The 27,610-nt window shown below is 39.8% G+C and overlaps 1 protein-coding gene across 5 annotated transcripts in view; it reads left to right on the top strand.

Annotated features, from left to right (window-relative positions):
• The window catches only part of TTC29 (tetratricopeptide repeat domain 29), a 598,163-nt gene that overhangs the window by 280,613 nt on the left and 289,940 nt on the right, over nucleotides 1-27,610 (top strand). The gene's annotated exons all lie outside the window — the stretch shown is intronic.

The raw sequence follows: 27,610 nt of genomic DNA on the forward strand, positions 1-27,610 counted from the left end.
ATAAAATTACACTGAGAGACAAATGAGCTCTCAGGTAGCTTATGCTTTTAGGTACATTTGGCTTTCAGTGTTATAGTAAAGTAATAGAGTGCCTTGATCCAGCTTTACTCAGACAAGTGGGAAAAAAGTATCTGGGACTAAATGCTTGGCACTTGCTTTATTATGACTACGTGTCTCTCGAAATGTCAGCGTCTCTCTGAGGATCCCTGCTGACAACAGTCTAAACTTACACAGATATCTGGCTGCTCTTGAAGAGAGAGAGAGAGTTGAGTCTAGTTACCCACATATAATGCTTTGTCTTGCCGACTGGTGAGTTTAGTTTGTGATCTTCTTTAACCTGGTAACAGGATTTGCCATGTTCCCCAGCCTGTTAGCAAATACTGAAATCTTGCAGGGAGCAGCTGACTCTATGGATCAAGTAGCGAATTGGATTCCAACCTGGAGAAACAGCCATGCCTGATGAGTTTATGCAAAGTTATTTATGATTTTCCCTTTTTTTTTGGGGGGTGGGGTGGGGGGGCCAACTTTGTGTCTAGGTCACACTGAGCATATAGTTTATTGGAGTTGTTTATGGACTCTGTTAGTTGACATCTATTCTTGTGTTGGAATTGTATTAGGAAATCCTCTCACCCAATGCCAAAAATTACATTCATGACTTTTTAATAAGTGGGACGTATTTGTTCCATTATCTAGCCACTTCTGGAGTTAACCAGTAGCAGGAGGAGTTAGTTGCAAATTGCAATGTAATACACAGAGGAATTGCTGAATATCCACACTGCCCCCCAAATCCCCAACCCCCATGAAAACAAACTCGTGTAGCATAAAAGCATATTTACCATTTTTTTCTGAATCCTGAAAGAGGAATATCCTTATAAAAGAAGTCACATAAATTTAAATGCATTAGACCAGACTCAATGGCTACAGATACACTTGTGAGGTTTTTTTTTTTCCAACAAAACCAGAGTTCTGTTGACAAAACTCACCACAGGTCCACACACTAAATGTGTTTTGTTGACTGTTGACACAACTCGGCACTTCTGCCAACAACCTTCTGCCTCTCCCAGAAGAGGGGGAGCACCAAAATTGCTGTGTGGATGCTCTGGGGGGCCTTCTGTTGACACTTCCAGGACACTGGGCAGCCCTGTCTGCTGTACTTCCAGTTGACTATTTTGTCAAGAGAGTGGCTGGGTAATCTGGCTGCTCTGTTGACAGAGTGGATCACTCTTTCAACCTGCTTTAGTGTATGGCAGCACTCTGTCAACAGACATTTTGTCAGAAAATCTCTTCTGACAGAAACGTCTGTTGACAGATGCTTCTAGTGAAGCCGTAACCATTGTGAATTTCTTCGGTACAGATGTTTGGAAGACAGAGTTGGAACTCTGAGAAATGACTGAATTTATGTCCTAATTAAAACTCCCCTTCTATCTTTTTTGATCATCCACCCGCCCATCTATTAATGATTTTCAGTAGTGAACAATGTCTATTTTTAAATAAAGCTTTGAGGAAAAGTGTAATTGGTCAGTGAGAATACATTTGTGGATATTTCCTACAGGTTTATGCTCTATTAGAGTATTTTTCCTGAAGAAACAAAGGACTGTTGCTCTCTTATGTCTCACCTCTTTTTAAAGAAAGAACTGTGCATTTTTAAGTATCTCTTAAACAAGCTTGCAATTTTGGCATCTTGAGGTGCCAGAGCAGTGAACTGAACCATAAATGAGAAACATCAAAAGTAACTTCGAAATTTTTTTTTTAATATTAAAGCGGTGAATCACAGGCCAAATTAACAAGTAAAAGAATCTGCCTATAATGAAATCTTTTTTCCAACATAACACTTCATTATAAAGGGAGTTTTTTCTGTAATAGTAGCAAGTGTAATTACATTTTTATATATAATTAGGACATTATTATCATTTCACCATATCAAAGTTCATTATAAGACATCTCCAATGCATTTTTCATAGAGCAAAAATAAAAAGAGAACAGGATCCTTCAATTAGACTAGTATAAGGACATCCACAGAGACTGAAGGTAGCTGATCAAACAGCTTAGCCCAAAAGGGACCAGGTAGAACTCTCATTACTTTTATGGCACATAGAAGTTGCATTTTTATACATCATACTTGGTTATTAATTATAGTTTTCTCCCACTCATGTTCTACTCTATTCTTTAGGAGACAAATAGGGTTTAAAGTTACACTCCACCAGAACATTATCTGCCAAAAGTTTGGTTCTGTGAAGAATTGGAGTTATTTTATTGTGCATTATTTATCATTATGCTCAGCACACATCTACATTAGTCACCACGGTGTCGTGGAGATGGACTCCACAGACATGATCTCTCTTCTACATTAAGCAAAATAAAGTTGTTCTTGATATGACACTTTCCTGTTTCAAACCTTCCTCATAAGACCCACTTTTCCGAATCCTACTATAATTAAACAATAAGAAATCTTGTGGCACCTTATAGACTAACAGATATTTTGGAGCATAAGCTTTCAAGGGCAAAGATCTGCTTTGTCAGATGCATGAATGGGTGGGAGGGTTCAGGGGAGGATTTAAAGAGGGGGTCTCAGTAAAGGGGAGGGCCAGAGCTGACAAGTCAGGGTGGATATGGCCCATTATTGGCAGTTAATGTGAAGTTGTGAATATCAAGAGAGGAGAAATCAAGTCAGTTCTCTCAGGGGGGATGTGGCCCATTGTCAGTTGCTAATGTGGAGGTGTAAACATCAAGAGCGGAGAAACTGCTTTTGTAATTGGCCAACCACTCCCAGTCTCTGTTCAATCCTTGGTTGATGGAGTCAAATTTGCAAATGAAATGCAGCTCTGAAATCTCTCTTTGCATTTTATTTTTGATTTTTTTTTTTATTGTAGGACTGCTACTTTTAAATCTGTTACTGAGTGTCCAGGGAGATTGAAGTGTTCTCTTACAGGTTTTTGTAAGTTACTATTCCTGATGTCTGATTTATGTCCACTTATTCTTTTACATAGAGACTAACTCGTCTACCTCTCTATATGAGGCTCACTGGAAGTGTGGAAACTGACAGTGATTCAGGGATTGCCCTTCCAAGCATACAAAGACTGTTCTGGTAGCCATGGGGGAAGAGAATATATTTCACTCTAATGGCTTGAAAAACACTTGCTCATCTCAAATTATAATCCTGATGGTGTAACAATATATTTCAGCAGATTCAGCTTTAAGTTTTTGGAGACCACTGCCAGGTTCTGTGTAGGTTATGTGTGATGTCTTTGTTCTCCAAAGTGTGAGACTTAAGTTTTTGGCCTATTTTAAATGTAAATATTGCAATAGTTTATAATTCAGCTGTGCCTACTGTCTGGTGAAATACACAAAAACAGTTACAGAGCTTGTCATTCGGGAGGTTCGAAAACAGTGGGTTTTAAATGTTTTAAATGTCTTGTTCTGACTTCCTTTAATTCAGGGTTAAAAACAATTCAAAACATGGATTCACATTATGGATGTGAAAAGCCTTTGAAAATCCATTGGCAGATGTGCCCTTAGGCACAATGAGTGTCTGGCATACCCTGCTTCATTCCCCTCTCTCATTTTTATTTCCTTTTGTTCTCTATTGTTTGTTCTTTGGGGCCCAACCATTCAGTGAATGCCACATCTTTCCCCATCCTCTTCCTTGAACATCTTTCTTTACCTACCACACCTATGCCAGTCTTTGCTTTCTCTTCTCTTGGCAAGATTACAAGTCAGAATAGTTGGGGTTGTGTGTTTGGGTTCCATCCATTTATTAATGGAATGTTTTCTATGGGATTTGTTTTATTTTTCTGAAACCTCAAATACAGGGTCTGCTGTAGCTATAGACATCAGTGGGAATGAACACACTTTGACTTCAACAGAGTACAAAGGCAGTCAGCTTCAAAAGCAAATGGGGTACCTCTTGTAATAAGTTGTGTACCTTTGTTATTTTCAAGAAATTGAAGAGAGAAACTCTCCGCTCATATCTGGCACAAATTTGAGATTTCATAAAGTAAAACAAATCCTATGGGAAACATTCCATTAATAATATGGATTTCAGATGGAAAGAATACATTTTGTGTGTAGATGCTCCATGGGTTTTTCATCAAAGGCTGGGCTTTTCCAAAAACACTTGCGATGGTAAATGCAGCCAAAGTGTTTATAATCTAAGGCTTTGCTCCTGCAACCTATTCCACACAGGTGGTTCCCACACCCCACCCACCTGTGTGGACCCTGTCAAATAAGTGGACTTTGCGTGGATGGAGGGGGTGTGTCCATGTGTATGCAGTAGGATTTATAAGATGAGCTATAGCAGGTGGATGAAACAAGCAAGAAGGCAAGATAGGAAGAATGGGGGAACAAATAATCTGATGATTTTTCAGAGGCTAATTGTGCACAATCTGCAGCCAGTCATTAGCAGTAATAACTTGCTGCAAGCCTAAACATTACCAAACTGCAGTTTTCGGTATACATTCTGACAGAGGTTAGGGTTAAAGAGGGATTTTAAGGAGGCTACAGTGGTAGCTTGGACTTTAAAGTTGTGCTGTGTTATTTAGTCTGATGTATGGGCCATGTAGTATCTCTGTTGAGCTTGTAAAGTCTACTGCCATCTGAAAAATTTGAAGAACTCCCTCCGTTAACATCTAAGTCAGCAGGGATAAAACTCTGAAAACAGTTCCTGCTTTGCAGAGCCACAAGAGTGAGCATTAGCTGATTTAGAAAATAAAAACCAGTCAAATATACACACTGTGTATGCAGGGGGACTTCTAATCACTCCAAATGTATCACTTTGCTTTTTAAGTACAAGTCTGGTGAAACAACCCCTTTTAACCTATCAAAGAACTAATAACACATTCAGATCCTGAAACTATACAGAATCATATTTAATTAATTATAAATAGCTTGATTATTTGGTGAGGGGGAACGTGGTGACATAGAGAACTCCCAAATCACAAAAACTACTGCTGTCCCTTCCAGCCACAATAACCCTTTATCTTATACAGCTGCCATCAATCTTTTTTAAAATAAAAAATTAATTTTAGAGAGAAAAAAAGATGTGAAAAATGATTTAACATAGGGCAAAAAGTCTTTGAAATCAAGCAGAAAAGGGGGAATATTATAGCTGCTGTGAAATTTTATTTTTGCTCTTACAACTGAACAGTGAGAAGGGGATCCCCCAGCTATTGTTGCTTACAGGTATATCATTTCCAAAAGTGACATGTACAGTTTTACACTTTAGCTTTTCTACAGTGATAGTTGTGCTGGGGGTGGGGGCGGTTGCAGCAGTGCAGGTGCTCTGCTGTAGTTGTAGTAGGACAAATCCTTAGTTGTAGGTGTGCTTCATCATGAGTGTAAATTGTGGCTTCCACTTGTGCAGACTTCCCCAGTTCATGGCATTTTTACACTAGGCCATTCTGTTTGTAATAGGGATTGACACAGTGTGATGCAGCTAAATTGGGAAAACTACAACAGTGCATAAAATATAGCCTAGATTAATGGCTACCATGGTAACCTTTGTTTACTGTGAGCCAGAAGAGTATGTTAACACAGAAATGCATATGAACTCTTTTTTTCTTGTGCACAGAGCGCATGATAGTATTTTTAAACTACATTCTGAACATATAAGCTTTGCTGCTCTTGGAATACATATTGCGTTCCTTTCGTCTCTCATACCTATCTTTTCATGCAAACTTAGGCCTTTTATTGAAGCTTTGTTGTACCAGTCAGGAGACGCCTGAAGTCAGTTTCATGATAATGGTTATAAATAACCTCAAACAGAGAATGCATCTCACATTTTTTTCACATTATTTTGTTTTTCACACGGCCTGGGGAAACTCACATAGATTAGAGAAACTGTGAAATCTAGTGCTCTAAATACAGGAGTAGTACAGGTTGAACCTCTCTGGTCCGGAACACTTTACTGCAGCAACATCCATAACCCAGCATGATTTTAATTAGCTGGACAATGACTTATCATGAGTAGGGCCAAGTTTCCCTTGGCCCCATAAAATTTTGTTTACAGTCACTAGTCCCGACTCTCAGTGTTCCGTGCTGTTATTTAGCTGTAATTTATCCCTAAATGTCATCTAAGAGCCCAGTAAAAGGTTGGCAATATGCTAGAAAATATTGATCTCCCTTGGTCTAGCAAATTCTCTCATCTGGCAATGGTCAGATCAAGTACCAAGGGTAACAGAGGAGAGAGGTTCAACCTGTAGTAAGAAACTTCTACTTTCAGATACCATCTCTGTTGATTCAGCTTTCTAAGACACTTACACCCAAGTTTGCAGAAGTGACCATGGGTTTAGCATGCCTTTATTTTTAGATTGCCAGCTTTAGGTATCTTGGGCCTGATTTGTGAGAGATGCCAAGCACTGACAGGTGGCAGGAGTATCTTTTTGATGACCCCTTTATTAGTTGGAGAAGTGAAAATATTTTTTTCAGATCAACACTTTAATACTGAGGCACTTTAGAAAAGGTTGGCCTAAACTTCTGTCCTGGTTTTCCACTCTGAAAAGGAATGTCAGTAGTTACCTACCTCAAAGATGTGTTCTAAAGATTCATTCCTCAATATCTGTAAAGCACTTCCTGGACCAGTCAAAGAGTTTGTGGGGCCCATGGCAGAGTGCACACAGTGGGGTCAAATCGGTGGGCAGGGCCCAAGGTGGCATGTTGAAAGCAGGGCCCAGTATGAGGCCTTGAAGGCATGGGGCCCAAGACAACCACCTTACTCATTTTACCCTAAGGCCAGGCCTGGGAGCTTCCCAGAATTATTGCTGCCAGCTTTCTGTAAGTGCAGACAATTGTCATGCTATTGACTTCAGTCACAACCATATGAGCTAGAAACATTTTAATTACACTGATACAAAGCTTCTGATATAGTCAAATGACTTCAAGATTTTTGGATTTAAGCAGGGATCCAGAATGCCTAAACCCTATTTTGGACCTTAAGGTACAATGGGTGGATGTCATGGACCAGCAGGGGCCCTTTTTCTTCTTTCTCCAGTTGAAATGTTAGGGTTCACATGTTGGGCCTTGGGAAGTGCTGAGCGAATCATGTGGTGTTGAGATTCCCTGGGTGTTTTGGGAATACTCTCTCTCTAATATTAACCAAACTCAGCTAGTGTTATAGTAGTTAGAATCTTGGCCTAAATTTCACGCCCATTTTTTGTCCTAGCTTAGTATCTAGGTCGTAGAGGACACTGAATCATGTTTCCCCATTCTATCATCTGCCTCTGATGGCACTAACTAAGTCGGGGAGGATAGCTTGGTGGTTTGCTCATTGGCCTTATAAAGCCAGGGTTGTGAGCTCAATCCTTGAGGGGGACTTCCAAGGGTCCGGGGACAGGTTAGATTTGGGGAAAATAATGCCAGGGATGGTTATAGGTCCTGCCGTCGGTGCTGGGGACTGGGCTCAAGGGTCCTTCCAGCTCTACAACATGCATATGTCTCCATGAAACAACCTTCTCCTACTATCAAGTAACTTACTGAAACTGTTTGTCACTAGGAAGCATGTTTTTCTTTTTGTTGCAACTATAGCTGTCTCTTCTATTTTTTTATCATTATATATCTGTATACCAAATGGAAGGGTAAAATCCTCCACCAAATACGAAGACCTGTGTATATTCTGCCTCTTTGGAGGCAAAGAACTTGAGCCACTTATTGAGGGTCAGTGAGAGGGACTGAGCACAGCAGGGGAGATGGTTTTGGGAGATTTGGGGATGTTGGTGTCACCCGGCAAGTTATGAACAGGCCGGTGGTTGAGGCCATTGTGCTGTGAGCACACTGCTGGTGTCAGGGCTCTGATCCAAAGCTGCAGAGAACAGCAGCACACTGGGTTACTGGCCAGTTAGTGACAGAACCCCTTCTTGGTCTGGGTGAGTCATAAAGTGCCACAAGGGGGCATAGCGTGTTTGGCAATAGCCAGTCAGAGCGTACGTAAAGGCAGCAGATGCACCTTTTTTGATGGCTCCTTTCTTAAACGTCTTGTCATTACAAATAACTTAAAAATCTCCAGAGGGCCTGCTCAGGTGGAGGGCTTTATTTACTGAGTGTTCTGCACACAGAAAATAAGTCAGTCCATCCTTCAAAATTTTTAAAACTAAATGGAGACAAGATGTAAGGGGTGTCTATAGATTGCAATGGAGGGAGGCAAGGGAAGACCAGATTGACAATAATACAGATAAACAATTAGCTATATTTGCAAAGAATGAGTTGCCATGGGAGCTGCAGTCACACGCAGCTGAAGGCTGATGCTGGGAACATGAGGCTGTAATCACAGTGGCTAAAACCAGCCCAAGTATTATCTGAAAGGAGATCAGATCTGATGCTCTCATGCAGTGTTTCCCAAAGTGCAGTATGCATACCGCTGGTGGTACACTAAAGGATTTTAAGGCGTATATGGCAGAAAATAAATTACCTAAAATCAGGAGATAAGCACTAGGACAGCACTGGGAGAGGAGGTACGCCAATTAGGCCGCAGTCCTGAAAAGGGTACACGAATGTTTGAAGTTTGGGAAACACTGCTCTGATGATGCTTCTGGTCTTACCACCTTGGAAAAGCTGTTTGGCCGTTAGTTGTAGAACCTTTGACTGTCTTGCTCTGGTTTAAATTTTCCTCTAATTATTAGCAGCTATGGAGTTGAGCTGCCAGCCATATTTTAATTACTCTTTTCTGCAGTGATCTGAACAGGTGTGGCAGTGTTGTTTCGATTAGGTTTGTTCTTTTGCACCAGGATATATGAGAACAATGTGAGCATGTGTGGTTGCACCTAGCCACTGCTATCGTGACAAGTACAGAAGTTAAACTGTGAAGCAAACATAAGCTTTGAAGAAATTTTTATTTCATCTGTATTCCCCTGTTTCATCTGCTCATACATCGAGCACAATCTGCATCATTATTAACCATACCATATTTCTAAAAGGAGTATAAAAAGTAAGACATCTGTGGTATAATGTTAATATATTCAAAGGTTTTTACTTTCATCTTCCAGGCATTAACAGTGTGTAAGTGTAATGTAGGCACAACTTACAGTATTGGTGAGTTACCACAAGAAAAATGTACTTAGTGGCAAAAAGAGGAGGGGATGTGTCTGTACTGGGGGAGGAGGGAGTTAGAGTATTATGTAAAAAGCTGACTTTTATTCATAAATAGAGCCCCTTTGTCTACTGCTCCTATACACCTTTATTTCTAATTGCTAGCGCAATTTTTAAGGCACTGAGGCAAGCCTCCAGCAGTGTGCTGAAGGTGTGTTTGTGCTGTTATGCCCTCTGGCTTTGCTGCCAGCTTATTCCCTTAGATCAGAGCCAGAAGGCAGACTGTTTTCGAATACCGATCACCTCACCCGGACCTAATCCTTTGAGTTCTCTTTGGCATCTATTCCTTCTGCCAGTTTCCTCTTCTGTTCCTCTCTTTTCTTCTGAAGTTGACAACAAAGACATCCTCAGGGCCCTCCTTGATGTACGACCACTCTTGATGTTGTTACAGTGTATTTTCTGTACCCTAAAGTTGTGCTACTTTTATATTCAGCTAGCACAATATTTGCACACCAGAAGATAAAGAAAATGTGAATGTTATACAGAATGATAGTTTCTTTTTAATTTGTACACCTTGGCCCTTTGGTTGGAAATCTTTTTCTCTTTCTGTCATTCATCTACATACCTGATCAAGAACCTGAAGATATCTTTTCACAGGCTACATTACTTATATACCTTAAATTGGCCTGACCTGCCACTTCTAATTTTAAAAAGATAGCTGCATGGGATGTGGATGAATATGGAATTTCTATGCAGCACAAAACTTTTGAACGGTTCCTGTCCTCTGTGATAGAGAGTTTTAAAAGGGAAATCTCCAAAGAGCTAATTAGTAGACAAGTAGAGCTCAGACTGAACAAAGCTGAAAAGATAGCAGATAACTAAAAGGACCTGGCCATAGCTGACAAAAATCAAAGCATTGACAGAGAACTGGCAGTAACCTTGGGCTGCTAACTGACAGGGACAATAAAAAAAGTCTCTGTATGTGGCAGAGCGTGACAGCCACAACCACAGGCTCTCCAAAGGCCTGCAACCTCTACCAAATTGAGGAGAGCATCTTCTGACTGGCAGTACCACAGATTTTTCTCTCCTGCTCCAGTTCCAGAAAGATCTAAGCTTGTTTAAATAATTCTCTCGTGGAAGAATGTGAAATAAGAAGGGAAACATGCAAGAATGACCTGAAAGGTTAGTGGCAAAGTGCTCAGGGTGGGAGAGGATCTGTTCAAGTTTGTGTGAAAGAGAAGCTTGATTAGACAGAAATCAGTTTGTTTGTTTTTGCCTAACTTGAGATTTCTGCTGAGTTTTCACCCAGCTGTGCAGAACCTGCTACAATTAGATACCCCCTCTATAAGCCAGACATATGTGACAAGGTAAATGAATTGGATTGTGTAAATGATATAACTATCAGAGCTTAAAAACAGTGAGGAGTCCTGTGGCTAGAACTCACTTCATCAGATGCATCTGACAAAGTGTTTTTTACCCACAAAAACATATGCCCTTGATATCTTAGTATTTAAGGTGCTACAGGACGACTCATAGTCTGTCTCCACAAAAACAAACATGGCAACCCTTCTGAGGCATATCATTTCATAGGTTCTGGTGATTCTTCATGTGAGCACTATTTGCTCTCTTAGTGCAGCATACAGGTTGAACTTTTCTCATCCAGCACCCTTGGGACCCCTAACCAGTGTCAGACAAGAGAATTTGTGGACCATGGGAGATCAATATTGTCTAGCACGTTACTAACACTTTCCTGCCTACTGGGCTCTTAGAAGACATTTAGTGGTAAATTACCTAAATTACCACGGAACAATGAGAGCCAGGGCTGGTGGCTGTAAACAAACTTTCTGAGACCAAGGGAAACTTGTCCACACCCAGGAGAAGTGGTTGTCTGGCTAACTAAAATCATTCTGGATTACTGATGTTGCTGGATGAGAGAGTTCCAGATTAGAGACGCTTGACCTGTACTACCTTTAAAACCACACTCCATTCAGGTCAGCAACCTATCACTCATAGTCTATAGCAGGCGAGAGCAAACATTTCATCCCTGCAATTTGCAGCATCCAGCTTCCCCACCCAACCTATCTAATATATAAACTAAACCAACCGAAATTTTTATGAGATGGATGAGCCTGAGACCCAGCAGCCAATCACGCTGCAACCCCCTTATGAAATTTCATGCTCCCCTGAGGGGGCCTGCACCCCACTTTGCTCACCCCTGGTCTGTAGAAATGTATTGCAAAAGTTCTCCCAGATATCATGTTACAAAGTAAACCAGAAAGCACCCAACTACATCATTTTAAAAAAGTGTAAATCAGAGGGACTTCTGGTGTCTCATAAGGGTGCCTGGTTTTCGCCTGAAACCAGACTGAGATGAGTTAGAACAATGCTATGAGATGGATGGGCAGATAAGGGCAAATATTTCAGAAGTTTTATCTTCTTCTCTTAGGCCGTTTCTACACAGGCCACTTTCTTCGAAAGTGGCATGGTAATACGTGGCCCAAAATATGCTAATGAGGCATGGATGCAAATTCCCTGCACCTCATTAGCGTACAGTCACGTGATTTGGTGTCCGGAAGACCGTTCTTCCGGACTCCAAAACCCCATGTAGAAGCGTAGCCCTGGGGGAGCTTCCAGAAGGAAGTCCTTCTTCTGGAGGCCCCTTCTTCCTGAAAATTTTTGGGAAGAAGGGGCCTCCGGAAGCAGGACTTCCTTCCGGAAGCCCCCCCGGGGGCTGCGCTTCTATACAGCATTTTGGAGTCTGGAAGAACGGTCTTCCAGACTCCAAATCACGTGACTGTACGCTAATGAGGTGCAGGGAATTTGCATCCATGCCTCATTAGCATATTTTGGGCCACGTATTACCATGCCACTTTCGAAGAAAGTGGCCTGTGTAGAAACAGCCTTAGTGTTTCACCTTCATCAGTTCTTTTTCTCCCTTCTTCACTCTAAATAGCCATGGTCCCGTGTTTTATGTGATATAGTAGTCTTATTCTGCAGCAGTGATCTCTGCATTATATGGTAGGTGTTCCACATGACAGGAAGGAATAGAGCTCCTCCTCCTTGCTCACATTTTTAGGGCTATCCTAGCAACCGTAAAGTCTACACACTTTTCCTAAATGATTGCTTGAATTCTAGAATGTTGTTGTATTTGAGATGGAAAAAGAGGTCACCTTAGAGGCCATCTATGTGATGACACAATTGCATTGCTCACCAAATCATGTAGGCAGTGAAGCTGTTTAGTAGTTCTGTGTATAAGGTTTGGGCTCAAGTCCCATGATAGTGCCCTGTAAATATTAACATTTTTAAAAATTGTCATTAACACTACCTGCCCTCTTCCTAATTGCATTCTTTTGCACTATGAATAGAATTGCCTTCCTGTATGCCCCATTTGTCCCTTGCACTCCTACTGCCTTTGTAGCCTGCCTCATCTCTCAGACTTCTTTTCCTCCCTGTAGTACTCAAACTCTTGCAGTTTCCCTTTTTTCACTTCAAATTCCTTATGCTACCCCATTCTATTCCCTGTTTCTTACTTACATTTCTTCTGCATTCAGTAGTCTCAGTCTCCTTTTACTCATGCGTCAAGTTCACCAGCATGGCATGGAGGCCGGAGCTAGCCAGAGAAGCAGGCCATTTGTATGCATGGCTTTTCATGTGTCTTCTTCTGAGCTAAAATTTGCTTTGACTCCTCCTCTCCCTCCACCCTTCCCCCAGTTTTCCTTATCTCTTCAGACTGTGATTAGCCAAACTAGATTGTCCTGCTACAGTAAAGTATCTGTAACTCATGGTGCTGCTTGAGTGTTTGCTGCTGCGTCAAGTAGATTCACAGTTGCATTCTGTTACAACTGTGCTTCCTCATCACATCAAATAACAGCACTGATGTAACTGAAGGCATCCCATGCTGCTTGCAGTTTTTTAAAACTATTCTATAGCTAGTGATTTCCTTCCTTACAGTGGGATGGTCTAGATGGTGTTTAGTCCTGCCAGTTCTAGTGTTCTATGAGTCCTTCACTAGCCATGTGGTGGCTGGTGGTTTAGATGACATCATCTACAAAACCAACTCTTAAACTCATTGTTGATTATATCAGTGCCCTACTTTTGTCTCACAAATCCATTCAAATAAATAGCAGTTTGCACAGGCAACCTCGCTTTCAAGAAACAATTATTTTAAACGCAACTAGGTCGGTTAACATAGATAGACACTCATTTGTTAATACACGATAACTTATATCACGCAATCTAAGAGGCATCCCAAAAAAAAAGGAGCCTGATGTGGAGTAGCTAGTGGTCTAGTGTATAGGAGTCTTTTGAACCTTAAGGAATAAGGCATTTTTTTCAATATTAGACAGCTAAGACTTTTCTGCGTTAATCTCTTCAGAACTACCTTGAGCAGCACTTTGAGAGGTTAATATTCTGTCAGTTCTGGCTATCAGCCATCACAGTAAATTATTTCCAGTTTATCAGTATCTCATTATTCTGTATTTGGATTACTATAGTGCTTAGCATTCCCAGGCATGAAGTCATGGGTCAGGCTGTCATTATACTACATACTGTACAAATATCATCCAGCAGAAATGGTCAAATGATGGGGTTAAGTCGCTTGCTACAGTAAACATCAGTTTGCCTCGTAGAGTTGACCATGCAATGTTGGACAGAAGAGTTACCCATCCACAAGTGCAGTTTCATTGAGATTTAATGTTTTTCAGGAACATGAATGTTTCAACAATATTTTCAGTGGAAAAGTATTGATTTTTTTTAACTTTTTCATTCAGACATCTATATCACAACTAAAACATAATTTATCTTTAAATATTGGTATATTGTCCTAATGTTCATTATAGAAGTGGAAAGTTTTCAGATTATTGTGATAGATTCATGCTCTGTGCCCATCTTCAGATGATTCAGAAACTGCTTAGATCCCTTTCTTCTTGTTTGCAAGCTGTATTTTTCCTATATCCACCCACCAACAACAATACAATGCAAAATCACTGTTTTAACCTCTGACTTCTTTCAGCCCTTCCTTGCTGGGCCCCTAAAAGGAAAGGAAGTCTCTATCTTTCCAGGGAGCTCCTTCATTCCAGGCTCAACTAGCCTTGTCTTCTTCTATATGGTTAGTTAACTGAGGGCTAATTAGTGGCTTACCTCCCCAGCCTCTCCTTCTTATTAACTAATTAGCTGCTACTGTGGGGGGGGGACTAATTGACTCTGCAGTGACCAGAGTGCTTAGCCATCTGTCAGATCTCAGCATTCCATCACTTTTACCAAAACAAAATGTGTTTAATGAAAATGTTTGTATTTTTTTGTTCCAATTCAGAATGAAAACAAATTCAAAGTGTCCTAATTACTCTCCAGGCAAAAATGTTTTCTTTTTCTGACTGACTTTAATGTTTAACCTATATATAAAATGTATGATTTGTCTTCCATTGTTGTGATTTTTGGGGAGAGAGAGGACACTATCGGCATCAGTGGTAATTTCTGATATTTGTCCTCATTTCACTGCATGATGATACCTGTAGCACAGTGTCAGCTCCTGTTGCAGATTATAGCGTATCCTTTTTAAAAAAGCAGGTGTCTATCTCTTGAAGTGGTGCTTTGGAAAATATAGTTCATGCTCAAAAATGGCCAAGTGGAGATGTATGTGTGCTACAGCACAGCTGTTTATCTAGTACCTTTGGGATGTATGAAATTTATTGTCCCATTTTATTGCTCTCCTTTATCTACATTTGTGCATAACTAGCCGTTCTTTCCACCAGGCCCCCATTTTCTTGGGAGATTGCATTTCAAACTATGTCCCACCTGCTAATTTTTCCTTTGTGCATTCTGATCACTTTCTTGGGAGTTGATTTCCAGTGCTCCAGTGTGTCATGGCTGGCATCGTGCTGGACAGCATCTCTGCATGTTAATTTGCAAGTTCTTCCCTAATGTTTGGCAATCTGTATTTAAAAAAATGTCCCCCTTTTTTTCTCTTTGCGTTATAATCTTTCTTTACTGGGAGCATGGCTACAGTTTGTTTTTCTGCTCCCGTGAGGACTCTGCCAGTGAGGACCTGATAATATCACTGTCATTTTGCTGTTTAGCTATAAATGTGTGTTTAGAAACATAGAAAATAGACTTTCAGGACACACTTATTTTTCTATTATCTTAAGACAAGATTTAAACTTAGTTCGTTATGCCCTAATACATTTGTTAGTCTTTAAGGTGCTACTTTTTTTATCTTTTTTTGCTGAAACAGACCAACGTGGCTACCTGTCTGAAACTTGTGAAAGTGTTGTGATATGTTGTTTTCTGTGCTTTGTTGTGATTTGTTAGATCTATTAACATTTACCAGTGCTTTGAGTGTGACTGAAGTTTGATTATTAGTGCATTTATGTCACTAAAGTGTAGAATCATAGGTGCATAGCTAATCAGACTGTTCCATTATTCTGACTGAAAATAAAACTGCCTATTGAGACTTCTGTTTTCCAACATAGACTAAGGGTTTTAGGCCTACACAGCAGTTTCTTTACATTTGCATTGATGATAGCATAAAACTGGGTTTCAGTGGTGTTTTATAGAAAGCTGCTTCATCTCCAAATGTATACTTCTTTTCCTCACTAAGGACCAAATCAAGCTTTCCATGCCTACCAGTACATTTTTACTAATTATACACTGATTTTGAAGAGCATTAATGGCCACGCAGAATGCATAGCTGCCAGGGCATTAATCTTGCTTCTCTGACATCAGTTTTTAACTCCACTGATGTAAGTGAAGTTACTGATTATACAGAGTGCTGTATAAGGAGAAGAATTGGGCCCTGTGTGAGAAGTGCCTCCTTTGGTTTACAAATTAGATTTAAGGTATCCTAAGACCCTTTCTTGGTAGCAATAGAGGCAACCAACAGGAGAGTCTGAAATGTATACATAATGAGCAAAGACTTGCAATGTGTGGGATTTTAAAAAAGTGAAGCCTCACCTGCCAAGAAAACACAGAGATTGAATATGTATGGTGGCATCTGCTATTTACTGAAGGAGTATCATTGCAATGAGAGAAAGATGTGAATAGTGCCAAGATTCCTGTTTTCTTGTATGGGGTGATATATCCTCATTACCTTCTTTCCCTCCCACTCAGATTCTGAATGCTTCTGTAGCTATATCTTACTCTCTGGGTTCTCCCTAAAATTCACTCGAACCCACAAACCACTGGCTGATGTGGCCCAGTTTTGAGGGAAGCCAGTAATCTGAGGTACCTTAACATATAATTGATACAAGTGGTACTTGGTGAGAAGCATAGACAGAAAAAGAAATAGCATGATATTTTGTATTTCACAAAAATTATGTTCTGCCATGGTGGGAAGACCTAACCAAACCTGTCATTACCAGCTATACTACACAGTAATTATTAACTCTTCTTAGTGGGTTACAAGTCCTGTTTGCATTTACTTGAGCTATTGTACACTGTCTTTGAATATGTTCTTTGGTTATGTGCATTACATATGTGCTGTTCCAAAAAACCGGAATCTATCATGTGCATTACATATGAAGTAACGCTGAACATGAGCAATGGATGAAGGCCTGTCTTGGGGAAGCAACCCCAACTCTGCCCCTTCCATGCGTACTCGAGCCCAGCTTCCAACTGTGGCACTGGTCCCTGTCCTGCACCCCCTGCCCCCTGTTATGGCTGTTGCATTCCCCCTCAGCCCCCAAGTCTAGCACACACACACTCCAGTGCCGAGCAGCCTCAGTTCTCAGAGCAACGGGCAGCCCTAGCATCTCCTGCCCACATGCCCCCACACATGCCCCCCCCACTCACATGCCCCCTCCCCCCAGCCCCAGCAGATGTTAGGACCATCTCTCTCATCATGTTCTAGCGTCACAGTTGAGATCAGCTGCCATGCTTAAGTAGGGGGAAAAAAGCACTTACTTCAACCTCTCTAAGTGTGGCTAGTCATTTTCAGTGAAAATATTTCTGCCCTGGAAACGTGTCTCACTACAGCTCTGACAGACACCTAGCTTGCTGACTTTCAGAACTCATGGGCTGAGCTTTAGGAGAAAACTTTACCATGAGGTATGTTTTGATATATTTACTGAGTCATTGAACTGGGCTATTAGAGGAATCTATGTTCCAGCTTGTCTAGTGTGTGTTAATCCTTGTACCTGCTCTTAGAGTCTGATAAATCAAATCAGACAATATCCTATTTTATGGTAATGTCAAAGAGAATTAGTCATTAAAGCGTACGTTAAGACTATTTAAAACAAACACACACAGGGTACATTAGTAGTATGTAATAAAAAGAATTACATGGTTACCTCATCATATTTAAAAAGCTACCTAGTTTATTCATACGAATTAAAAAAGTTCAGTAATTAATGAGTAATTAATTACAGTAATTAATAATAAAATAATAAAAATAATGAGCCAAACTCATACTTCATGTCCACTACTGTCTGACAGCAGTAAAGTGACCCCAGGGACGAATTTGCTCCAATGATACTAGTAGCTATGCCTAATTAACGCCCTGGGAATCAAGATATGACAGCCCCACCTGTCAGCATGTTGAGTGACTGGTTTCCTCATACTCCATCCCGATGATTTACACATACCTTTCACTCAGGCGCAGAGATGCTTTCTTGCTGGAGCTGTCTGGCCTGCCAGCGGGTATGTGCTTAAAGATGAGTGATCACAACTCATCAGCTGCTAAAGTGACCTTGTATAGCAAGGACACACATTAATGCCCCTTGGCTATGTCTACACTAGAGAGTTTTTTCAACAGAACCCTGGACAGTACACATTAAAATTGCATTCTGTAGACATACTCTTGACAGAACTCAGCACTTTTGTCGACAGCCTTCTGCTTTTCCCTCATGAGGCACAATGTCTTTCTTGACAGAATCTGTCAACAACATATAAACATGTGAATGATCCAGGGCCGTGTGGGGGTGGGAAGCTCTGTCGACAGACAGGGCTTCTGAGTCACTGAGCAGCCCTGTCTGCTGTGCTTCTAGTTGGCTGTTCTGTCAAGAGAGTGGCCGGGCAGTCTGGCGGCTCTCTGTTGACAGAGCAGAACAGTAGCACGATCCACTTTGGTGCATGGCCATGATCTGACAACAGAAGTTTTGTCTGAAGATGTCTTCTGACAGTAACTTCCGTCTACAGATTGCTGTAGTGTAGATGTAGCCCTTGAGTGCTGGTAGGCCTATAATGCCTTCCCATAGTTCCTTGCCTAGAAAGAGCAGATGAGCTTACTTCAGTGGGAAAAAAGAAAAAACTATGGGATATACCACAGAAGTCACTGCCCCACATGAATATGTGTACTGTCACATTTAACACAAACTCATGCATTACTTCAAAGTCTGGTTCTCTAACTCAAGACAAATTAATCTGAGAGGATTAATTCAAGTGTAGCTAATTTGCGTTAACTCTGTAGTGAATATACGACTATTAAGTAGACCAATTCTTTGCCTTTATTGGCATGTTTTATCAGTGTTATCTTGGCCCACCTTTCTAGCTGGTTTCACAACCATCAAATATTCTGCTACTCACAGTTAGCCTCTCTTGGTCTAGTAAGGAGTGTAGCCTTCAGTTACTCTAAATAAATAAAAATAACCTGCTGTTGTCAATGTATTTCTTCTCCAAAATTTCTTCTTTCTTCTTCATATTTCTTTCTTTGTATTTCTTCTTCTTCTCCAAACTGACTTCCAGATCAGACCTGCAATCAGAGATACACAAGAAAGGGGTAAATTTTCCAAAACATTTGAAATGATGAGGAGCACCTTCTACATCTAACAACTGGAGAGGACATTTCTGTCTAGTAATAAAAATAAGCTGATAATTTTAATTTATGGTATAAAAACCAATTGAGTCAGAAGATGAGTTTAGAGGTTTATTCCCAAACCAATGGCAATACAGGAGAATTTGGACAGGGGGCTTGAGGAAATGTTGACTTCCACATTCCGCTTTCATCTATCTAAAATAGCACTAATCCATACAATGACAAGAACATATACTCTATATACTGGTCTCCATGTCCTGTCACTACTGTCACCATTTACCAGAATAAGCTGTGTCATAAACAATTGAATCCAGCTCTGTATCAACTGTGAAAGATATGGTCACATGTTCATCATAGCCTGGCTGAAATTATGGCAGAGAAGGCTACAGTAAAAGCTTGTAATAAAATTACTGATGATTAAGAACCACCTCTATAGTTCTGTTGTATGAGAATTGTTGTGTAGAATGAGAAAATGTTTCAGTAGACGAAAAAGTTGAATGTGAGGACAAAGGTACATTTGAGATAACAAGTTAATTTGTCAATTTACTTGTAAATTGTAAACAATATAATATTGTTGTTTGCTATACAGGTATGAGGTAATACTAACTCCTCAAAACAGTGACATCACAGTAATGTTATGTTTCTAAAGTTAGAGTTTATCCTGAAAAATTACTCCCCATTTATTATGGTATGTGACTCAGACACAATCCCAAGAATCAAGCAGAGGGACTTTGAAGCAATGGTAGCGGGAAAGCATTTTCCCACTCTGATAGAATCTGTCAGATGAACCAAACCACTTAGCAAAGACTTTTTTTCCCCACCCCCGGCTTATAATGTACCTAAAAATTGCTGATTTAAAACAATTTAGACTGCCAGGGATGGCAATAGCCAGACTGTCCACATAATGGAGATTCATGGACACTCCCACCACCATCACTATTAATTGAATATTCCCTTTCTAAAAACCCTTTGAACATTCAGATAACCACCTTTCCCATAGCCCTACAAAACAATCAAACCTAACAAGTACTGTGGCACTTTCCCAAATATCTATGATTTGAGAGATTTTCAAAATATGTAGGGTGAGAAGAGCTCAATGGATACAACAGTCTTTTCTTCACCTTAGCTAATGCGGCAGAAAAAGGATTGTTTTATTTACCAACTCAGCTTCATTTCAGTTAGAATAGTTGGGTGGGTATGTGATTAAAGGCAGTGGGTCAGGCCCTGGCTTAAGAGGATTCTTTCCTGGCTTTGCCACAACTCTGCATGACTTTAGTTCATTTTATTGTTAGGAATAAATTAGTGCAGTGCTTTTTTTTTTTTTTTTTGTTAAAAAACAAGGAGCTGGTAATCAGCCGGCTCCCCACCTCCTCCTGTCAGCCAATCCCTGGGGCTGCTGAGGTGCCTGTACTCAGTGCCAGTAAGTACCTGAACAAAAAAGCACTGAATTAGTGTATCTAAGTTGCTCAGACACAAGAAATATCTACAGTGGAAATGCAACTGCAGCATAGTGCAGTGCTGCAATGGTAGCATAGATGGTTTCTACTGAGAAAGAAGAGGTTCTTGAGTTGCTGTAGTAAAACTACCTCTCTAAGAGGCAGTTACTAGGTTGATGAAAGAATTTGATTTACTGTGTTTACTCTGGGGCTTTGGTTGGTTTAACTACATCTCTCAGAGGGAATTTGTCACTTCCCTGAGCAACATAGCTCCGTGAACTTAACTTTGTAGTATAGACCAGTACACAGGTGAACTCCTATAGCAGGCTATAGTGTCTGCTTCAAATACCTAAGCTATTAGTATGCGTTTATGTTCTTGGGAAAGGTTTAACTGGGGGTCTACTGACTGAGGCCTGGCCTGTGTTAGCAAAATAGGTTGAGATAATGACATTGTACAGGAGTGTGAAGAAGCTACACCCCTGAGTGATAGGTACAGTTAACACAAACTAAATCCTGATGTACAAGGTCAGTGGGAGAAGTCCCCTGTCAGCCTAGCTGTTGCATCTCAGGTAAGTGGATTACTTATGCCAATGGGAGAACCTCTAGAGATAGCAGCTTCATTGGTATGCTATAGTGGTGCAGCTCCAGTATTTAAATTGTAGACAAGTCTTCATAGGCTTAGGAGTTGTTACTCCCATCTGGATATAATTGACATGCTTGGAGAAGGCGTAAACTGAATCGTTCTGAGGGAGTTCTACAAGTAATACCAAATGTGGAGAAGTTTGAGCTGAACTTTTTTTTTTGTTTTCTTTGATGAAGTCAAGGTCCAGGTAAGGGAGTAAGTTTTTGGACTATACACAGCGAGTAAACTGTGTTCATAACAGAAACTGAGAAAGGAACCTGCTTACAACTCTACGAAAAAAACCTGATAAACAACTAACAAAATATTTAAAAGGGCTTTACACAAATTTAATCTAATCAGAAGGATACTGGGAACAAACTGCTTCCCTCGGATTGACCTGTGGTGCCTAGTATCAACCAAACATTGTTCTTTGAGGAGTTTATTCTAATACAACTGAATTCAGAAAGGGCCAAATAATAGGAGGGGATTTTAATACCTATAAATCCAATGAGACAGCTTGGCATAATTAAATCCAGAACAGAAGGACAATCAATGGGCAAGAAACTCTAAAACATGATAAGTAACATTAGTCGTATTTATACCTAGTTCTGGCAACACTTTATGGAAAGAAACTTTACTTGATGTTAATTCCAGAGGTTGGTATGATTTACTCTTAATAGACAATGTTTTCAAATAACACATCCTATTGTCAGATGCAGATAAAACTAAGTGATGGTATCTGGAAACCAATAGATATACCACACGGAGAAAGTTGTGATATTTAACTGCCTTTTTAGGAACTACTAAATTTCAGATAAAAATAAAATTCACAAGAAATTAAATGGTCTATAACTCTTGATGTAATTAAACATATAATTTGAAATGCAGCTAGAGTGGCTCTGGCTGCTTTATTAGCAATGAATGAGGAAGGAGGGAGACTGTTGAAAGAATTAGTAATTTAAGAAAATGGTAATGAAACTAATGGAAATGTCCAGTTGTAGGGAAAGGGAAGTTTATTAATCTTGTATCAACAACCACAATAAGGGATTTCTGGCCATAAACAGATCATTCTATGAAAAGAGTGTTTAACATGGCAAATTATTAGCATGTGGGTTATGAAAGCAGAAGAGAGAAGGGTTGACTCAGAAGCAAAAACAAACAAAAAACACCTCCAAAAATTATGGGAGACAATTGATTTGTCCTCCCTTCAAAGTTAAAAACACAGCTGTGTGTTATAAACAAATGAATACCACCCAAGATACTTCTTCCCCAGACAGTGGGAAAAATCTTAGTTTGCATCCCTCACCCCCCTAATAGCACTGCCAGATGTGCAGTTTTAGAAGGAGGCAGTTCCTGAAAAAGAAAATGAAGAATATACAAAAGCCATAAAATCAAGTAAATTATCCTATCTAGATGGACTCTGATATAAATTTCCAGCAGACCACAGGTTCATCTAGTCCAGTATCCTGATTCTGGGCCTCATTCAGGGAGCTATTTAGTACATGCACAATTCTGTAAGCTTGTTAGTAGTCTTATTTTCTTCAGTATGACTTTCTGACTCAAATGTGATTCTATATTCAAAATTTATTGAAGAATTACTGATTGAGGGAGTAAACTGATTCCTTGACTGCTGACGTTGCATGATGTACTATAACAGTCCACTGGAAAGAGCTGGAATAACCCAGTGCTAATGACAGAGACACAGAATATGGCAGAACACTAATCATGAAATAATTATTTCACAACAAATAATAAGAAAAAGACTGTCCTGAAATTTGGCTTCCTGATAGCCTAATACAATGCCCAATGTGTTCAATGGGAGTCGAGATGTTTAAGTGGTAGATTGGAAAAGGAACACTCCCAATACTCAAAATCCAAATAAAAAAGGCTAATTCTTCCCATGCTATTGTAGGCTTTGAGCTTCTTTGGTGTAAATCACTCAGAGACCCTTGGCTGGCATAGAGCTGCAATAGTAACTCTTGTGCTCACTACCACTCTGTGGCCAGATTGAATGCAATGGTGCTAGGAGATGCCACAGTCTTGGGTTAGAGGATCTTGATTGTTCATATTTGCTGCATGATCATGCACAAATCTCCCATTACTGACATCCAGGATGAGAAACTAATGAAGGGGAGAGTTGAACTCTCAGAATTAAAAGCATAGGGACAACATGCAGACTAGGAATGAGAAGCAGAACTGGTTGTTTTCTGTTTTCTGATGTGATCTGCAGCACGCACCATCCCTCACAAGGATGCTATTGAATGTGGGAAGGGAAGTTTATCCATGTTGTCCTTAGTATTGTAATACAGATGCAAATGCTTCGCTGCATGACTCAAACAATCCAGGTTATCTGACAACCCAACTAGTAGACTTGTCTGGAAGTGTGTGCGTTGATGGAGGTGACATCCCAATGGGGAGAGAGAATGAGGGCAAGCAGATGAAAGTCTACGCGAACAATCTTCCATTGGTGAAAGACAGTGCTATGACCATGAAATCACAAAGCCATCGTAACCAAATTGTCCTGTAGAGATCCATGCGAGGCACAGGGAACCTCTGCATGTAACTATTTAATTCTACCCAGCATTTTTGGTGGAAGTCAAATGCTGGCACAGCACCATTGACCCTGCCACGACTTCCAAATATCACAGAAGATACTTTCCAGAACAGGACTCCATGCAGGACAGGGACTGGAAACAGGGAGAAAGGATCCCTTTCCCTGTTACTCTCCTTTTTTCTTCAGTTCTATGGAGAATTCTAATCTTGTTATAATTTTATATTGCAGGCTCTTTGGAGCAGCCACTGTGTGTTGGCATAGCACCTCATTCAATGAAGTGCTACTATTCTACAAATAACTCTAATAAAAGGTAAAATCTGTGTCTGTATAACCTTATGTGTAAAACTGTTCCCACAGTTGTGGTGGAGACAGCCAAGGGGGGCATCTCTGGTGATGTAGCCACCCTGGAGGCAGGATGGGTAGGAGTCAAAGATCAGAGGTGGTGCTGAAATAAAGGGCTGAGGCCCAGCTCCTCAAAGTCAGTGGGAGTGAGGTGCCTAAATACATCTGGCAATCTGGGCAATCTCTATCTCCGATGACATGTGATGTCTGTGAATAAATCCTTGCGGAGAGTTCCTTTGCCAGTATCCCATCTCATTAGTTATACTACAGTGAAGTATATGGAATCTCAGAATCAGATCTCAATGTGCTTCACAAAAGAGATCAGTATAATCGTTCCCATTTTACAGATCAATAAACTGAGTCACAGAACAGGGAAGTGATTTGTTCAAGGTCCAGCAGCAAATCAGCATGAATATAACCCAGCTCTTCTGAATCCCAGTGCAGTATTATTGGGATCCATTGCACAATGCCACCTCCTTAAGTAATGAACATATACGTGGAATAAATCAGGTGCTGCAAACATATGTTAAAGAACCTATTTTATATTTCATATATACATAAAATTATACAAAAAGCAAACAGTTGTAAGCCACAAAAAGATGAACATAAGAACAACCATACTGGGTCAGACCAAAGGTCCAACTAGTCCAGTATCCTGGCTTCTGACAGTGACCAGTGCCAGATGCTCCAGACAGAATGAACAGAACAGCTAATCAAATGTTCCATTCCCTGTTTCTCATTCCCAGCTTCTAGCAAACAGAGGCTTTGGACACCATCCCCATTCACCATTAATGTATCTAGTTTTGTTTTGTTTTAAAAAGCCCTGTTATAGTCTTGGCCTTCACAACATCCTCTGGCAAAGAATTCCATAGATTGACTGTGTGTTGTGTGAAGAAATACTTCTTTTTGTTTGCTTTTAAACCTGCTAACTATTTGGTGGCCCTTAGTTCTTGTGTTATGAGAAGAGTAAATAGCACTTCCTTATATATTTTGTCTATATTAGTTATGCTTTTATAGACCTCAGTCATATTCTAGTTAACCATCTCTTTTCAAAAATGGAAAGTCCCAGTCTTATTAATCTCTTCTCAAGTGGAAGCTGTTCTATAATCCTCATCACTATTGTTCCCTTCTACTGATCCTTTTTGAATTCTAATATAACTTTTCTAAGCTGTAGTGACCGCATTTGCATACAGTATTCAAGATGTGGCCATAGCATGGATTTAAATAGAGTTAATATGAAATTCTCTGACTTACCTGTCACTTTCTTAATGATTCCCAACATTCTGTTCACTTTTTTGACTGCCACTTTACAGAGTATATGTTTTCAGAAAACTTTTTGAAATGATTCCAAGATCTCTTCCTTGAGTACTAATTGCTAATTTAGACCCCATCATTTTATATGTGTAGTTGGGATTATGTTTTCCAAGGTGCATTACTTTGCACATATTTACATTAAATTTCATATGCCATTTTATGACTCAGTAACCTAATTTTGAGAGATTTTTTCATAGCTCTTCACAGTCTACCTGGGACTTAACTGCCTTGAGTAATTTTGTGTCATCTGCAAAGTTTGCCACCTCACTGTTTATCCTCTTTTCCAGATCATTTATGAATATGTTGAATAGGAATGGTCCCAGTACAACCCCCTGGGGTACACCACTATTTACCTCTCACTGTTCTGGTAACTAATCATTTATACCTAACTTTTGTTTCCTATTTTTTAACCTGTTACCAATCCATGAGAGGACTTTCCCTCTTTTCCCATGACACCTTAATTTGCTTACAAGCCTTTGGTAAGGGACATTATCAAAGACTTTCTCAAAAACTAAGCACACTATAGCCACTGAGTCCGCCCTTGTCCACGTCTGTTGATCCCCCTCAAAGAACTCTAGTAGATTGATGAGCCATGGTTTCCCTTTGCTTAAATCATGTTGGCTGTTCCCAATCATATTATGTTCATCTATATGTCTGACAATTCTATTCTTTTCTGTAGTTTCAACTAGTTTGCCCAGTACTCAAGTCAGGCTTACCAGTCTGTAATCTCTGGGATCACCTGTGGGGCTCTTTTTAAAAATTGGCATCACATTAGCTATATTCCAATCATTTGATATAGAAGCTGATTTTAATGGTATATTACAGACTACAAAAAAGCAGTCCAGTAGCACTTTAAAGACTAACAAAATAATTTATTAGGTGATGAGCTTTTGTGGGACAGACTCACTTCTTCAGACCATGGCCATACCAGAACAGACTCAATATTTAAGGTGCAGAGAACCAAAACTGTAATCAAGGTTGACAATTCAGAAAAATAATATTAGCTATGAAAAATAATAATAATAAAAATTAATAATATTTTTCTGATTTGTCAACCTTGGTTACTATTTTTGGTTCTCTTTTCCTTAAATATTGAGTCTGTTCTGGTATGGCTATGATCTGAAGAAGTGAGCCTGTCCCACGAAAGCTCATCACCTAATAAATTATTTTGTTAGTCTTTAAAGTGCTACTGGACTGTTTTTTTGTTTTGATATTACAGAGTACAGTGAGTAATTCTACAATAACACCTTGTCCTCTTGACTAATTCCTGTTTAATTTATCAATCTGTTACAAAACCACCTTTAATGACACCTGAAACTGGGACTCAGATTTTGGTGCCATTAGAGGAGACTCAGGTTGTAGAATCTTCCACAGGTTCTCAGCCGTGACGATTGATGCAAAGAATTCCTTTAGTTTCCCCAAATGGCCCTATCATCCTTGAGTGCTTCTTTAGCATCCAGTGGCCCCACTGGTTGTTTAGTAAGCTATTGATTTTTGGAGAGGTTTAAGGCCAAATTCAGAGGTGAATCTAAGTACTTTGGGGGGAGGGGACTGCACGTAACTTGCATCTGTTTTTGCTCTTCAGTTTTCCTCTAAAGGTGCACTAAGTCAACACAGTCCAACATGCAACCTCACACTGTGAATAATTACTACTTCTGGAGTAATTAGGATCAATTTTCAAACACAGAAAAGGGCTAAGATAGTCAGATAATAATGTAACCTATTATGTTTGTATTTATAACCTATTTCAGTCACTTTTAGGCAGAAGGCTCATTGATTTAAATGGGGTCAGGATCAGTCTCTTTCATAGTAACCATTGTATGAGAATGTCCATAGGAAACCATTAGCATAACCTAGAATCAAAAAAGATTATTATGGGAAAAGACCCATTAGGTCATTCTGTTGATCTCTCTGCCCATGTCTGATTGTTCCCTACAGTATAAGATATGCTTCATTGCCTTCTTATCATAAACACTAATGACACAAGAAAAATGAACTTTAAATATTAGCCATAAAACACAGAAGTGTTAGTTTAATAAAATCCTCTAAAATTATTCCATTCATGTCTTAGGATGCATGTGTCTCAGATCTGATTAAATGAATCTTGGAGTTTGAAACACAAAGGGATACATTTGTGCGTTGGATTAAAGGGCCCATTGAAGTCAGCAGCTGTTATGTGTAGTGCTGAGCATGCATGTTGAATAGAATGACCAATGTGAAAAAAACCACAGGCAGCCCATCCAAGTTAGAACAGTTATATGCTTATATAGGATATGAATGCACAGTACTGGTGTTTTATTAACCAGACTTTATGGTACAAGACTTGCACATAGCCCATTCCAGCAAAAACACTTAGACAGTCACCTGATAAATTGGACATATATTTTATAAACTATTTTGTCCAAAGTTCTGAGAGTGTTCAAATCTGCAGTTTTGGTTTAGTCCCTCCTAGAGAAAAAGGCCAATAATGAATTGAAAGATCAAAACTTGCTCTTAATTTTGGTGGTTGAGTTAAATAAATTCATAGGAGAGGAGTAATGGTCCATGCATACGCATAAGAGAGAACTTCACAGAGTAAATTA

The sequence above is a fragment of the Carettochelys insculpta genome, chromosome 4, assembly GCF_033958435.1.
Source record: "Carettochelys insculpta isolate YL-2023 chromosome 4, ASM3395843v1, whole genome shotgun sequence".
In the NCBI taxonomy this organism is placed as follows: Eukaryota; Metazoa; Chordata; order Testudines; family Carettochelyidae; genus Carettochelys; species Carettochelys insculpta.